Source organism: Giraffa tippelskirchi, chromosome 5 (genome assembly GCF_054371585.1).
Source record: "Giraffa tippelskirchi isolate mGirTip1 chromosome 5, T2T-mGirTip1v1.2.pri, whole genome shotgun sequence".
In the NCBI taxonomy this organism is placed as follows: Eukaryota; Metazoa; Chordata; class Mammalia; order Artiodactyla; family Giraffidae; genus Giraffa; species Giraffa tippelskirchi.
In genome coordinates, this window is record NC_137279.1 from 1,902,589 (window position 1) to 1,919,612 (window position 17,024).

The following is a 17,024-nucleotide window of genomic DNA, read 5'->3' on the forward strand; positions in this document are numbered from 1 at the left end:
AACGAAGTACCTAATATATTTCAGTGGTACACTGACGCTGTATTTAATGTGTACCTCATGTGTATGAAAAGTGCAGAATATCAAATATCTCCAACATTAGCTTTTAGCATTAATGGCCCTGTATTCTAAAATGAGGCACGTGCTTCTTGAATCTCATAAGGAATATATTCAGGAAAGAAACAAACTGAGATTTGGATGGGTGGGAAAAAAAGTAATTTGTATTTTCTTTAATAAAATATTTTTCAGGAGAAGACAGTTTTGTTTGGATGTAAGTATTGCAAGATGAACTTGTAATGTTCTTATTGCCTCCCTACCATATTATCACTGTGCTTATTTAGGAGCAAAAAAATATCCTCCTCAACTCAGGGCAGGACGTTTCAGATCCAGGAGCTGGGTCTAACCATCAAAAGAATACTTGACTTTTTCTACTATGTGGTCCTTAAAAATCAGTGCATATTTTGAGATTACAGTGACCCATCATGCTTAGAAATTCTCCATTATTACTCCACAAACTTAAAAAAAAAATGGTGCTTCATATGAAGCAATAGGTTGCAGACTCATTTCATCTGAGCCCAAAAGAAAAATGAAGTCTATTCTCTTCCAACAGACAATGTTTAAAATTTATGTAGAAATAAGCTTTGTCCTTTGTTTGAAGAGAACAATGGCACGGCCCAGTGTGAGGGTGATTTACCTCTTGCTAAACTGCCCTAACTGTTTATGACTGCGAGAAGACAGGTATCATCCACCTTAGGTGCTGAAAGCGTAGAACTCATGGGAACTAGTTAGAGAAACACTAGCCAAGCCCCAGCCCTGAGTTTGTGGTGAGCAGGTGAGTCCCGTGAACCACTGGCACAGGTTCCCGACGGCACGCAGGAGTGGAATTTTTATATGGGGTGGGGGGTCAGTTTTATGTCCCCTCTCTCTGAAGTTGAAGTAAAAATTGTTTTTAGGAAAAATGGATCTATATTCCAATGAAGGTATTTTTCCAAGGCCCCAGAACCAAGTTTATTTGTAAATCCATAATTTACTGAACCGTTTTACCCCACCTTTTAAATGATTCCTGTGTAAATTAGGGATGGCTTCCTGATTAATTTATTTTTGCTGCTGTTCTTGAATCTTAAAAGCTTTCATTCCTCAAGATCACCCTTCTTCATAAACACCTTCGATAAATTTCAGCCCAGAATGGCAGCTCAAGCTCTTTTCTCCTTTGTGGGATGATATAATTGAGTATTCTAAAGCAAGTATGAATTCGGTGACCCCCAAAATGTATCAGATTAAAACCCACCAATAAAAAATGAAGTGGTCCCAGAGAAAACACTCTGCAGCTGATCTTCACTTTAGACAGAGAGCTGTGCTGCCGATTTGGGGTAAGATCTGGTCTCAGCGTGGCACGAATTCACCATAGAAAATCCTGCACACATGTTTATCTTCTTAGGCGCATACTGCTGTACTACACTAGATTTACTTAAAATCTCTCCAGAGTATTGATTTTTTTTTCAAAGAAAGAGTCGGCATAGTGAGATGGTGTCTCTCCTCTTGTAAAGCCCATTAGAGGAAACCAGAATTGTGTTGACATAAAGGAGAACACTTCCCAACGTACATCACATATCGCCGTGGTTCAGAAAACCCAACTCTCCTTCAAATTTAATTATCTGATTTTGTCAAGCTTGAACGCCAGTGGTAGTCTCAGTTTGCACCGTGATTGCACCTTTATCAACACGAACTCCCCTAGTAAGTAACCAGATGTGGCTGAAAAGAGGGACTAATCAAAACAGAACTTTCTTAATATTTTACCACCGTGGTAACATTATAATCTAGCAATGACACGAACTGCTTGAATTTCACCTGGGCAGTTTTGTTTAGCGATAACGTTCAATTGCTATGAGACTGGAGTTTCAGAGTGTCTGATTTAGCTGCAATAGTTTAGTAAAACTAGGTAGATAAACCAAATGCCCTGAATTCCCTTATTAGCCATTATGATTTTGACTTCCTCTTATTTTAAAGAGATTGCTGAAAGTTTGACCAAATGAGCGGGGATGGCTATCATTGAACCTGACGATGTCTGTACGGGGAGGAGCGGGGAAATCATTATATTTAGAGACCAGCACCGCCCCCCCCAACACACACACGCTCGCATTCAGGTGAAATGAGCGCCTCTGGGAGCCGGAGCATCTGTTCGCCGCTTTTGTTCCTCTCCGCTGCGTTTCAATTGGATTTCCTCACGCAGGTCCCAGGCCTGTCACCACGGCCAGGCTCTGTTAAGCATCGCCACCAGGCCGCATCAAGGAGGAGGTTCAGGGCTAAGCTAATAACTCGCCTGCCTCCCTGACTGATCACAGGCGTGCTCTCCGCGGCCACCGAGCCTCGGCTCCCAGGGAGGGGCTCTTCCTCGTCCGCGCCTCTGGCGGGGCCGGTCTTGTCCCCGTTCCCGGATCCCATGTGAGAAGACACAGCCCACTGTCCGGCCTCACTCTCGAGGTGGGAGCTCCTGGGATCACCGGTAGGTGATGAGTCCCTTCCTGCGCCCCCCACCCGGAAACAAAGGACAGAATCGATCACTAAATACAGTTTAAAGGAAGCTTCCCAGGTGGCGCTAGTGGTAAAGAGCTCGCCTGCCAATGCAGGAGACACGAGAGATGCAGGTTGGATCCCTGGGTCAGGAAGATCCCCTGGAGGAGGGCGTGGCGCTCCAGTCCTCTTGCCTGGAGACAGAGGAGCCTGCTGGGCTACAGTGCGTGGGGTCACAGAGAGTCGGACACGCCTGAGTGACTGAGCACGCGTGTGCACCGGCCCTGGTCCCCGTGTGCATCTATTGCAAGACGGGGAACCTGGCGAGGACTCACCCCGGGGTGAGCAGGTCTGGTTAATGAAGCATTGGAAACGGGGTCAGGGTGCGAGGCTCCCCTGATCCAAGTGGTGGTCCTCTTTTGGGGGGAGAAAAGGGGCAAAAATATCCAGATTTCTAACCACCGAAGCCATACCCCTGGGCCTTACTAAGTACGACAACACCTCTTTTGTTCTGATTTTACCTGTCGCCTTTGCGTATCCATTTGCCAAGGACTTCCGAAAAAGAATTCCACTTTAATTCTAGCTGTGGAGACCTGCTCCTGAGCTTGGTTGTTACAAGCCCAGAATTACATTGTTAAAGTGGTTTGAGCTTTAAAGGGGAAATAAATTGATGTGAAGAATCAGTGGAAAATTCTAGCATTTTGGGGTGAGCCTGTGATTTTCCTTTTGAGTTTGCCGGTAAAACAAAAAAACAAACCCAAACACCCAGCAGCTTCAGACACCAGTGCTTACGTGGATGCTGCTGCCTGATTCTTGCCTAGTATCTACGAGGCCAGCCTTGGACTGAGCACCTCCCTGCGGTATTTCTCTGAGTTCTCACAAGAATCCCATGAGGTCTCTGTTGCCTTTACAGTCACTTTGCTGAAGCAATGCGGTTGTTCTGAAAACTCGTCTGCACAGCAGAAATCTCCTCCTGCTGGAGAGAAAAACGAGACATGCCCGGTTTCCCCCCCGGCCCCCCTTCCCAGACCCCACTCCACCTGTGCCCCCAGGGGCCAAGACGACCTCCTGTCCCACGTCAGGATAGGGTGAATCTGAGCAACTGTAAGCAACATTAATTCAAACTCCTTGTTTCATTAAAAAAATGTTTTAAGATTTCTTTTTGATGTGGACCATTTTTTAAAGTCTTTATTGAATTTGTTGCAGTTTTGCTTCTGCTTTATGTTTCGATTTTTTGGCCAAGAGGCATGTGGAATCTTAACTCCCTGACCAGGGATCGAACCCACACCCCCTGGATTGGAATGTGAAGTCTTAACCACTGGGCCACCAGGGCAGTACCCCAAAATACTTTAAATAATTTCGCATACTACATATATTATCTCAGGGGCAATAAATAAGAGTACCTGACCATAACTTTCTGTTTTTATTGTCATTTTCTTATTTTGGAACTTTGCTTTACTTTGACGCAGTTCTTCTCAGGCACCAATTCAAGTTTGTATCCTGCTTTTCTCCCCCTTAGCATTGTATCTTAAGCATAGCATTTGCCATGGATTTAAATACGATGCAGAGATAAGATTTTAATGGCTGTATAATATTCCATCCAGTTGGTGATCCGGTTACCGAATAGCTCATGCTTCAAAATATTAGTTTCCAAGTTTTTACTGGCAAATATGTTTATATGTACAAACATTTTAATAACTAGGATATCCTCTATGTCATAGTCCAAGAATCACTAAGTTTAACATCGTGTGTAGTTGGAGACAACTGAGATTCTTTAATTTTTTAATAACATAAAGAAATCTTTCTTTCAATGATTTAGTTTAAAACTCCTACCATGGTGAATTTGGTTATCTTATTAATTTTATCAATATATGGAATGCTCCCTGACTTATTCAGAACCACGAAGGTGATAACCAAAGAGAAATGTAAAGTGAAAAAAAGCACCATTTCATACTTTGTGTTCAATACAAATTTTCCAGGAGAAAAAAAATCTGATTTATCTTCACATACCTGTAAGTTAGGCTTGTGAATATATCTTAGGGAAAGCAGAATTAGAAGGATGCAAAAACAGAGAGGGTGTATTAATAGGTCTGTAATGATATAAAATTTATTCTGGGGGTGAGGTGAAACTTAATGGTTCATAAATAGCAATTTCATTATATTTCTCATACTCAGGTTATATTAACACCATATAACATCTTTATGGTACCATTAGTAGCATTTAAATCCTTGACTTAACTTGAAAAAACAAACATTTCCAAATCTTGACCCTGAAATGATTAGCTGAATAAAATGCTTTATGTCATCTGTTGCACTGCATCTTTAAATGTTAACAAATTAATTTAGTTTAAAGGCCACATCAAGGTGAAAACGCCTTGTTTTCACGGGGGCATTAGGCAATGGGACAATACATCAGGCAGCCATTTCTCATCCAGCCACATCCCTGGCAGAAGAGATGTTAAGACATAAAAGGTTATGTGGTTTGTTAAATATTCATTTATAATTTGCATTCATTATTAAATTATGTGTTGGGCTGATCTTTAATTTTAAACATACACACAGTGTCATAAAGCTCTCAGAATACATAATAAATATTTCATAATTTAGTGTTACTTTAAGCATTGACTAGAATGCACACAAATGTTTTTCAGTCATGATACCTAATTATTCCAAGGCAATCTGATCTGCATTGGGGTTGAGCTCTATAGTTCATTCCAGCCTTCAGGTGACTAAGAGAAATATCAGTTTAGGGGCACCATCTTCTCGTGATGAATGGGGATCCAGCTACGGGTCGCTAGGGTGACGCTGTCATTCTTTGCCCCAAACCATTTCAACACTGAGCAGTGACTTGTGAAGTGGTGGCTTGGAAGCGGCGGGCTTGTTTTTGCATGGTCTCAACTTCACTTTCGGTTTGGGAGCTTGAGAATTGAAATTCTTTGAGAGTCAGTCCTGTGAATCGACTATCCCAGAATACAGTAAATCCCAGGCTGAGAATTTCCCATGCTTGAATAGTCAAGTATTTGACAAAGCTCCATAGCCGTGAGACTCAATTTGCATTTGCTAAACTGAAAAATTACAGCCGTCGCGAGCAAGCTGCGTGTGGCGGCGTGGTGATTCGTATTACAGGGGCCTGGTAGCTGCCCAATGAACCATGTAAAAACAGTTCATTAAAATGTTTATGTGCTTGGCTGGTTAATGCAAAGAGAGCTTTATTGCAGCCTCATAAGCCCTTGGTAACTTCAAGATGGAGTCAGATCAATTCACTGTAATAACTCAGGCATATGCTTTACTTCTGGAGGGGGAAGAAGAACCAAGAAACTTCCTTATCCTCCTTGCTTCTATGACCACCTCTTTCCAGGTTTTTGAAGTTAATCTGGACTGTTTTCCTTTGGTTCTTTTTAAGCAAGATGAAATATTCCAAGTTCATTTGTAGGCAATTTGTAATAACTTTTTTTTTGCATAACACCATGGAGTTTTGATTATAATAAACCCTAGTCAATGAATATGTGACATTTCTGCATCTCTGCCTTTTGACACATCTGCATTTTGTTTGGAGGTTAACTTTTTATGGAATCTTAACTGTGCTGATGCTGAGGCTCCGGTACTCTGGCCATCTGGTGCGAAGAGCCAACTCTCTGAAAAAGGCCCTGATGCTGGGAAAGACTGAGGACAGGGGGAGAAGGGGGCTACAGAGGATGAGATGGTTGGATGGCATCACTGACTCAATGGGCATGAGTTTGAGCAAGCTCCAGGAGATAGTGAAGGACAGGGAGGCCAGGAGTGCCACAGTCCAGTCCACGGGGTTGTAAAGAGTCAGGCACGATTTAGCAACTGAACAACAACTATATTGAGCATCAAAAACTAATCGATATTAAATTGGATGACAGACACGTTAACTTTCTCACCAGCTATTTTCTTTCATTTGCTTCAATGATTTTGGGGATGCATGGACGTATTTTAAGCTCATGAGGGTATGACTAACAGACTAGGGTTAGTCAATTTTTAAAAATACTTAACAATTGGGTGTATAACAGAAAGTGACTTTTAAAAAAATTCCTTAAAACTGGGACTTCCCTGGTGGTCCAGGGGCTAAGACTCCGAACTCCCAGCGCAGCAGACCCAGGTTCAGCCCCTGGTTGGGGAATTACTAATAGATCCCACATGCTGCAACCAAGAGTTTACACACCTCAACCAAGACCTGGGGCAATCAAGTAAAATGAACAATTAAAAAAACACCCATTCAGAATAGAAAATTGATCCACATGGACATTTGCTTCCACAGGATAGACAGAATCAGACCTTTAGAGGAATAACGGTGTTTCCAATCCACTTACACCGTCTTCCGGTAAACGGTTTATTCGTCAGCTTGGTGCACACAAAGCTGTCTCTGAAGCTAGCGTGAGGAAGAGGGATGCTTTCAGTTGGAAAAGCACAGGCACTGAAATCTGAACGTAGTGCGATATTAAGAAAGATTCCTACATGTTCTCTCTCCTTCCCTCCTTACACACCACTGTCTATTATAACAAGCAGCGCACAGAGGCAAGAGCCCAGAAAGCCCGGAGTCCGCGGTGACGCTCAGAAGGCGTCCGTTCAAATCGAGGCTCCCTGCACACAGCAGACTTCTCAGAACATTCTGAATGTTCTGTGCTCAGGCAAACCACGGCATCTTAATGTACCAGTGAGCATCAGAAACCACTCCCGCCCTCCCACCTCATGCCCAGCTGGAGACTGGACAGCTGCCTGCCCCTCATTGGCAGCTGTTTTCCCCTAATTCCTACGACTGTTCAATCCTTCCGTTAGGGAGTTGTTTGGGGATTTGGTACTACATCAAATAAAGATGAATTTGACTCCAACACATGATGAAAGTGAAAAGTGAAAGTGTTAGTTGCTCACTTGTGTCCGGATCTGTGCGACCCCATGGACTGCAGCCCGCCAGGCTCCTCTGTCCATGGGATTCTCCAGGCAAGAATACTGAAATGGGTTGCCATGCCCTTCTTCAGGGGATCTTCCCCACCCAGGGATTGAACCTGGGTCTCCTGCATTGCAGGAAGATTCTTTACTGTCTGAGCCATCAGGAATATATTCAAAATTGTTATTAACACCTGAAACCAACATTTAGCAAAATGGTTCACACATGGCAGTACTCAATAAACTTTTGTGGAATGAATGGATATTTGTAGGAGTGGTCTTTTAAAGTCTTTGAAATCCAGTGGCTGGGTGCCCTCTTATCTGAGAATATGAGGCTGGAAGGAAGGAAAGGTAGAGAAGAATCCCGGAAATTAAATACTAAAAAACAAATATATATCTGCTCTGGAGCCCTAGCCTCTCTTCAGATGCACACAGAACACCATTTAACACGTCTCTTAGCACACTGCTAGACACCGGATATTTTCCTTCTCTATGTGGATTTTAAAGTAGACTTGTGTTGTCGAATTGGGTCTGGAACCACATGCATTCAAGGGCACCCAATTGAGGATCTTTTCTTATTTTAAACTGCAATTCCATCAACTTTCATATAAGATTCAGGATGTGAGCAGTGATATAGACTCTGAGTGCATCATCATCTGGTTCGCGACTACAGATGGGACACTTAAATGCACTGACCTGTAACTTACAGCAGCACTGTGGACAGACGCCAATGCAGACTGGGACTCGGATGGCTGTTTCGAACTTCAGATGAGATTCAAAGCAAATCATACTGAGTGAAGTAAGTCAGATAGAGAAAGACAAAGATATGACATTGCATATGCGTAGAATCTAAAAAAAATGGTACAAATGAACTTACTGATATTTACAGAACAAAAACAAACTCACATACATATAAAACAAACTTATGGTTACTGTGGGGGGGGAGGGGATGGAGGGATAAACTGAACGATTGGGATTGACACATACACTCGGCTCTACATACGATAAACAACAAGGACCTATTGTATAGCAGGGGGAACTCTAGGCAACACTCCGTAATGACCTATATGGGAAAAGAGGCTACAAAAGAGTAGCTATATGTGTATGTATAACTGACTCACATTACTGCACACCTGAAACTAACACATTGTAAATCAGCTATACTCCAATGAAAACATAAAAATGAAGAATCAATGTTTCCCAAATTTGACCAAAATCTGTGTGTCTACACATGGTGTAACTATTAATGTGTGCGTACAGCGAGAGAGGGAACATTATAAGACATGAAACTCAATATACCTAAGGTCATGTCTTTTCAGATCCTACGATGAAAAAAGAGCTTGGATACGTTTAATTAAGCTTCCTCATCTCACAGCTTCAGAAAGCCCTAGTAGGGTGGAGAGGGGAAGGCTTGCGAGGCATGTGGGTCTGTCCCCTCAAGCTCCCTCTGATTTAATTGCGAGTGTAAATGACCCCCAGTCCTGCAGCATCTCAACCTGATGTGTGTAATTGATGGCCAAACATGTTTTACAGGCTGTTAAACGGTGAGCCCACAATGAAATGTATATACGGTTGATTAAAGTGTTTTTTGTACAAAAGGGTCAGAGACGTTAACAAGTTAAAAGAAAGCGTGAGCTCTGTTCTTATTCTTCTAACCTTTGTTCGGTTTTTCCCATAATTGACACCACATGTTTACTATGCCTATTTTGGTCACATTTAAGGCTGTAAGTATTGTATGTATTTAGAAGTGCTCTTGAGATTAGGGCTCTCACGGAGTGCTCAGGAAGGTAGATTTCAGATATTATTGTAGCACATGAGGAAGGGGAGAGACTGAAATAAACCCCTTCAGTGTGCCCTGCATTAAGTCGTCTGGCTCGTGACGGCAGACGAAAGTAACAGTCACTCTGAAAAGGATTCGAGTGGACATCTAAATGATAATTACCAGGTAATTTTGTTTTGGTTATAATTTGTGGTGTTATTTTTATAACTGACATGAGACATAATAGATTTTCAGGGTTCTGCAACAACTAAGCAACAAATGGAAGCTGTCAGAAAATATTTGTAGGAACAGTTCTTGAAGAAAGCTGTGACGCTATTCAAACACTGCACAGGCCACACATCAGCAGAATAGTTTCCTAAAAATGTAACTGCTCCGGCTTGAAACATTCTCTGATTTTCATTAATGGGAAACCCACAAGGTCTCTTTCGGGATCTTTCAACACGTCCTCTGTCGCAACGGGAACATCACCGGGCATCTGATGCTGTGGGCGCTGGTCGTCTCCCGCCCGTGGTCTGGCCCCGCCCTCCCCTCTCCCTCTCTCTGCTTCTGTCTCTCCAAGGACGCTGTAGGCTCTTCAGCTCCTGGTCCTCAACTGGCAGCTCTCAAACCGACTGCAGGTACTGACCTCTGCCCGAGCCATGAACTGAGACCGATGGACAGACCACCCAAACTGCCCACAACTACCAGATGGCAGTTACACTCGGCCCTTCCCAAGCGATGTAATTTGCTAGAATTGACCTCTCTGCTCATATGGCTCTGATTATTTTCTGACTTGTAATTTTAGGTCTTTGTGTGCAAGTCTGATCTTCCTCGCCCAACGATAAGCTCCTGGACCACAGGAGTGACACTTCATGCTTTTTGTGTGTCTACCTTTGCTCCTTGAGCATGGCATGGTGCCCCGCACGAAGTGGAAATTCAGCAGGGACATGGAATATCCTAAAGGTAATTGGCAATGCCCGGATTGGCCACATCCCTGGCTAAATCTGCCTCTCCTCAAAGTATGTTTCCAGTACCTTATTTCCATAGGTAGGAAATCAAGGGGGGGATATATTTTTTAACTTCTACAGCATCTTATTTCCAGAGATTTGAAATCAAGATGTTCTATCTTCCTTCACTGAGTAGGAAATAGCTCTCACGGCCTGCGGTGGCAGTACAAGGCTGAAGGAGTTATAATAATCCTTGGACTCAAATCTGATAACACGTTTTATTAACTGGTTGGGGACCAGAACAAGACCAGTGTGACTCAAGCAATTCTAATCTCCAGGCACAGAAACTGTACTTTTATTTGAGCAATGGCTTTACTAGGGGAAATTCAACCAATCATTTAATTTCTTTTTAATTATAAGAAAAGGGAAACTCAGCCTCAGGTACCCAGATACACTCAGTATTATAATAGTTAGGCTGGCATTGCATTTTGTTTGCTTCCTGGCGGTCTGAGGGAAATACACAAGAAGCTAACTATGTTTCTTTATGAACGTTTCTGACTTTTGTATCACAGAGATCTAAATTAATGAAATCAGTTCTTGCAATAATGAAAGCAGTTAGGACAAACCAGTGCTTTTCCACTTATGTTGTTTTCCAGAAGAAAAGATTCTTTCATCCTGACTATATTTGTCCTCAGTGTCTGTCCAGTCTTTGATATGAAATTTTAATTGAGATATTTTTCGAGTCACAAGCTCAAGAGTGCTGATAAGACCTTTCTAATATGTTATAAAAGTGAAAATTCAAAAATACCGGAGTTAGAAACCATGTTTCTAATGGTTTTTTTCCATGACTAACCCATGTCTATTCTCTATGAAATTGATGTCAAAAAAGTATTATATATTTTCAGCAGGAAATAGAAGGCTGCCCTCTACTATCCTTGTCAGGACGCCGTCTCCCTTTAATCATACTTTTCATTTCAGTACATTGAAATTTCCGTTACCAAGGACAACATCATAAATAAAAGTGTTTGTGAAATTTTACCTGCAGCTTTCTAACTTTGTGCATTAAGCATGAGGCCAGCAGAGAGGTGGTCAAATGTGAAAATTTATAATCATTTATTACATACGGCTGAAGCAAGGAGGGAATAAAAGCGTGAAGGCATACATCTATAAACGGAAGCCGAAAAGCTTAAATGAAAAGTAAAGTGAATTTCTGTGTCTTGTCATAAAGTAATGAGAAGCTAGAGCTTTTATTCATAGCAACCCAAGATGCATTTACTCTCAATCTAGCTTCGGCAGTAAACGCTTCCCTGATGTATTGCTTTGGACTTACAGAGAAATATTTGTGCTCTACATAATAGTATAGTTAGGAGAATTACTGCATGGTTGAGAAGATTCTATAAAGGTTTATAGCTGGTGGTGTTACTGTAATTTAATCACAATGTAGCTAATGTCGTACTTTAATATCACAGGTTACTTTTTTATTTACCATTTATTAGTAACTGACAGAGTCAATCATCTCTACATCATAAACAAATCATGGGAGGGTTCTATAGGAACCCTAAAACCCCAGAATAGATGGACTATGTTGTCATACACTACCACATTTCCTGTAATGAGCTAAACATCAGATTATTATTTAGATCTGTGAAATGTAAGTCAGGATCCTCATTCGCAGTTCATTGGCCAAAGGAAACTTGAGAGCATTTTATGTCATCAATACAATTAACGCTGCACATCCTTTATGCATGGAAATAAGTCATCGGTCCAATGTGAGCAATGATTAGAAGTGATTTCTGAAGAATCCTAAGGTATTTAGCTAGAGATTTTATCTACCTGTTTTGTAATGTATTCATGAATATTACCATAATATTAACCTTAGTTTTTAATTGAAGTATAGTTGATTTATAACATTGTGTTAGCTTCAGGTACATAGCATAGTGATTCAGTATTTTTGCAGATTATATTCCATTATAGGTTATTACAAGATAACGGGTATTATTTTCTGTGCTATGCAGTCAATCCTTATTGCTTACCTATTTTATAGATAGTAATTTGTAAGTTTGAACTGATGCTTTCTCATTAGAATTTTCTACAGAAAGATTTTTTGTTTTTACATTTGAAAGTTAAAAGCAACTGCTATTATACTTTACTTATATACACTCTTGTTTTGCTAGATAGACAGGTAGATGGAATAATAGATACAGAGAGTAACAATTAGTTGTTACATAAATCAAGCCATGTTGATCTATTGATGCAAGCATTAATCCAGACTAGTGAAAAAATGGGACTCGTGTGCGGGGGCTGTGTGACATTGTGGAAAGTGGACTGAGGCCAAATCTACATCAAAGCCAAGTTTAGTTTTCTGACCTTGGACAAGTCTCCTGACTTTCGTGAATGTCAGCGGCTCCCAACACACCCTTTTGGACTTCCCTGGTGTCTCAGAGGTTAAAGTGTCTGCCTCCAATGCGGGAGACCTGGGTTCGATCCCTGGGTCGGGAAGATCCCCTGGAGAAGGAAATGGCAAAACCACTCCAGTATTCTTGCCTGGAGAATCCCATGGACGGAGGAGCCTGGTAGGCTACAGTCCACAGGGTCGCAAAGAGTCGGACACGACTGAGCGACTTCCCTTCCTATCTGTAAAACAGGAGTAGTGGTGGACTTCCCTGGGGATCCAGTGGTTAGGACTCCGTGCTTCCACTGTAGGGGGCGAGGGTTCAATCCCTGGTCAGGAATTAAGATCCTACGAGCCATGGGACGCAGCAAAATAAGAAAGAACAAAAGGAGTACCAACACTTGCCCTGCTAACCCCTCTATTGCTGTGAGAATCAAATAAGGTATTGTAGGAAAAGCATTCTGCAGACCGAAGAGGTGCATGAACTATCTGTGCGTTGTACATAAAAGACACTGAAATAAACATAGGATTGAGTGCTCAGAGAAGATACTTTTCTACAATATTTGAACAACTTTTATGACAATATGGATAAAAGAGTCGGGCAAAAAAAAAGTCTGTCATTTCGTTAGTAATTATTGAGCACCTACTATGTGTCAGGCACTGATGGAGCCTGTTGTACTAAGAAGAGTTGATAAGAGTTGATGAACATTTCTGACGGGGTAATGAGCCTGAACCAGGTTCGATGAGAGCCCCCAGCCGAGCCCCATTCACCTCCTCTAGCACCTTTACACGGAGGCGAACTCCTCCTGCATCCTCAGTGGGAGCAATTACATTTCCTACATCCCTTAATTTCTGGGAATGTGCAGGCCTTCAAACGCTCCACAGACGTTCAGCTCCCGTAGGGCTGGTCCTGTGTGAAGCTGCTAGGCTCTAATTCAGTGACACTGACTGATTTCTGGTTGGGAGGTGATGCTTCTGGAAATAAAAATCATCCTGCTCCAAAGAACACCCTCAGATTAACAACTCAAAACAAGAGAAACAGCTTTCAGGTACCTGAAGTGACCGTTCAGTTGAGAACTGAAATGTCAACACGGTCGCGGGCTTTATTGATTTTTTCCATGGATGTTATTTAGTTCTGGGTATCTGGGAGATCCCCTCCTTTGTCTGTCAAAAGTCTTGCCAATTTTTCAAGGTGCCGTTAGAGGGTCTACCCCTCGTATTCCATCACACTATTTCTTACTTAGAATTCTAAGCTTCTGCCTATGTTCCATTATTTCATGTAATTATTTAGTTTAAATGTTTTAAAGCAGGGGCAGTCATCTTCTTCTTTGAGCTCCTTTTGGCTTCTGGTAGCATGTCTTGCACAAGAAACAAACCAAGTAATCATTAAACCTAACTACAATGACTTAAAAAAATTGTCCGACATAGGTGAGGATACACCATTAGGATTTTTGTTAATACGTACTGGTGACCTCAAAAATCACAGCGAACGCTATTTTAGGCATTAAAGAACTGCGGCATATTGGGTTGATTTTCCTTTTATGAAATTAATTTTAAAATATCACCAGTCCAGGGACTTCCCTGGAAGTCCAGTGGTTAAGACTCTGTGCTCCAAATGCAGGGGGCATGGGTTTGATTGCTGGTCAGGCAACTAAGATCCCTTATGCTGCATGGCACAGCCAAAAAAATATCACCAGATTAACCTTTAGATGCAGTATTCTGTTTTCTCCTTTGTACATCATATGACAGATTCTTTAGTAAAAAGCAACACTAGTTTCTGTTTTTTAGCACCTCAGTGGGTACAAAATAGACTCGAGAAAATAGAAGATTAAACACTTTCTAGGAGGCTTAGCTGTCTGAGAATTGTAACAAACCCAGTGGACTGGTGCCCATCAGAACAAGCCATTGTGAAGACCCCGAGAGGAGTGGTTTGATCTTCGGGATCTGATGTTGATGGGATCAAAGGGGAAAGCGACGGGGTGAGGATGTGCCTGCTTTCCCAGCTTCCCCAAGATGGGGGCACGTCGTCCCCGTTGTAGAATATGGAACGTTTCATCTCAGGACAAGACGGTACAGAACTGTAGCAAAGTAGGTTTGATAAAATATGCCCAGAGCCTTCCGTTTGAGGTAATTTTTAACCATTTTCTAAACACGTTTATCTTCCTTTTACTCTAAGATGTAGAAATAAGCTTAAATATTTGTGTTAGTGATAACAGAAAATCACAAGTTAGTGGACAAAAACAACCTTGGGGACGTTCTCTGTTACAGCAGCTGGAACACCAAGGCACACCCCCTGTCCACCTAGCGCCGCTTCTGTACACAGAGAACATTAATGTTTCATTTGCTTCATGTCAAACGTCTAGTTGTGTCTTTTAACATTAGCATGTGTGTGCTTAGTCGTTCAGTCGTGTCTGACTTCGAGCTCCATGGACTGTCGCCCGCCAGGCTCCTCTGTCCACAGGATGCTCCAGGCAAGAATACTGGAGTGGGTTCCCTTGCCCTCCTCCAGGGGATCTTCCTGACCCTGGGATCGAACCCATGTCTCTTATGTCTCCTGCATCGTCAGGTGGGTTTTTTTAAACACTGGCACCACGTGGGAAGCCTTTTAACATTAGAGACTAAGATAATTTAGTTCAAACTTAATAACATTTTTGAAAGTCTACGCTTCCAGATCTTTTCTAGAACGTGTATGTATGTATGCATGTGTGTGCATGCATGCGTGTGCACCTATGTTTTGGAGGATTCTGTGAACAGAAAAATAGGTAGGTCTCTCCTGGTGGACTGTGCAGACCTCCCCACAAGGTCCAGTGGCTTACCACACGTGATGCAGAATTACCTTCTTCACAAGGGATTTCATTAAGTAGGGTCTCTCATACAATATTCAAGAGACATTTTCCCAATTTCTTTTTACTTTTGTTGTTTTTGTGCATTTCAAATGTCCATTCTCTTCGACTGGAATCTATTATCTTTTGTGGTTTAAAAGGAATTTTTTTTTTTTTGCCAAATCTTGGAAACGATCATTCTTTCAAAGAAGGGATAAATACACGAGTTTTTCATGATTTGATTAATATTTAACTCTTTAATCCAAGTTTTGTTAAAGTGACGTTTAAACCACTGTGAACCCTGGTACTTTTCCTTCACCTTTCAGCCCAGCTATCACTCCCCGGAGGCACTGGGGCTGAATGGGGGGGGGGGGGCCCGCTGCCTTCTCCCTGGGCAGCATTCCTTTCCCTCACACCACTGATCCAGTGATCCCAGCTGAATCTGATTTTGATGATACGTTTCTTCCTTATTTAATTTTGTGATGCATAGACCGCAAACACCATGGAAACGGGAATAAATTCCGGTTTTATTCAGCCTTGTATCCCCAGTGAGGTGGCGGCGGCGGTGATGGTGCTGAAGACGGAAGGAAGCGGCAGCCCAGGCAGTTAGGATGGGAGGTTGTCGGGACAGGACAAGGTTCCTGGTTCACAGACCTGGGTGAAGGGTGGCGTCATTTTCCAACAGAGGAAAACCTGGAAGAGGGCCAGCTGGGTGTGCCTTGGGGACAAGCAGTGGAGATGTCGAGCAGACGGCTGTCTACCTGGAGCTCGAGACAGCGGCCGGGGCTAGAAACGACAACCTGAGTGTCTTGGGCTGTGGTCACAACGAAGATGCCTCAGGAGAGGTTTTAGAGTGAGAAAAGTACGGAGCTGGGACCAGTCTTGGAGAGATGCTAGCATTTGGAGTTTGGGAAGGAACGAGGCTGAGAAGGAGACAGGGTCCAGGGTCCAGCTCCAGCTCCCTGGTTTCTGGTAGCCAGGATATTGCACTGTTTCTTTTTATGGAAAAAAAAATGATCTCATATTCTACAAACCCTGATCTGAGTCATTTGTGTCTCGAGACGAATCTAGATGGTTACTCATGGTTCTAAAACCTTTAATTGAACAAAGATGTGTTGGCTTGTGATGCAGTTAGACCACGTAGTTCTTCTGTTCAAAAAACCCTTCCAAAGGTTAAAATATTGCTATTTTATCTCCCATTTCCTGAGTTACAGTGAGGTTGATCACCTTTTCCTTTTCTTACATAAATAGGTAGGTGGGAGCCACCTTAAAATTTAGAGGGAGAGGAGAGGAGGATGGGGAAGGGTTTGAGGGAGAGGAGGACCTGGGGAGGCACATTTCCAGACCCCTGATAGCTCAGCTGGTAAAGAATCCACCTGCAATATAGGAGATCCTGGTTCAATTCCTGGGTTGGGAAGATCCCCTGGAGAAGGGAAAGGCTCCTCACTCCAGTATTCTGGCCTGGAGAATCCCATGGACTGTATTGTCCATGGGGTCACAAAGAGTCAGACGCGACTGTTACTTCCCTTCCCAGCCGCAAAACCTCTCCTCCCTCTGCTCCAATCGTCAGAGGCCTGACCACGGTTTACTTGGAATAATTCTTAGAACAGAAACAATCACTTCGCCTGGGGAGAGACCCAAGCTGCCAGGAAGCCTGGACTCCCGGCTTCTCAGATGGAAGACCCTCT

At 42.6% G+C, this 17,024-nt stretch overlaps 1 long non-coding RNA gene across 1 annotated transcript in view; it reads right to left on the reverse strand.

Annotated features, from left to right (window-relative positions):
- Positions 1–978: 978 nt before the first annotated feature.
- The window catches only part of LOC145506726 (uncharacterized), a 46,803-nt gene continuing 30,757 nt past the window's right edge, over positions 979–17,024 (reverse strand). The window contains exons 4-7 of the long non-coding RNA XR_014054218.1: positions 8,113–8,206; positions 6,843–6,953; positions 3,301–3,484; positions 979–2,519 (exon numbers count right to left, since the gene is read on the reverse strand). This is a non-coding gene — a long non-coding RNA (uncharacterized LOC145506726). The remainder of the gene's footprint in view (positions 2,520–3,300; positions 3,485–6,842; positions 6,954–8,112; positions 8,207–17,024) is intronic.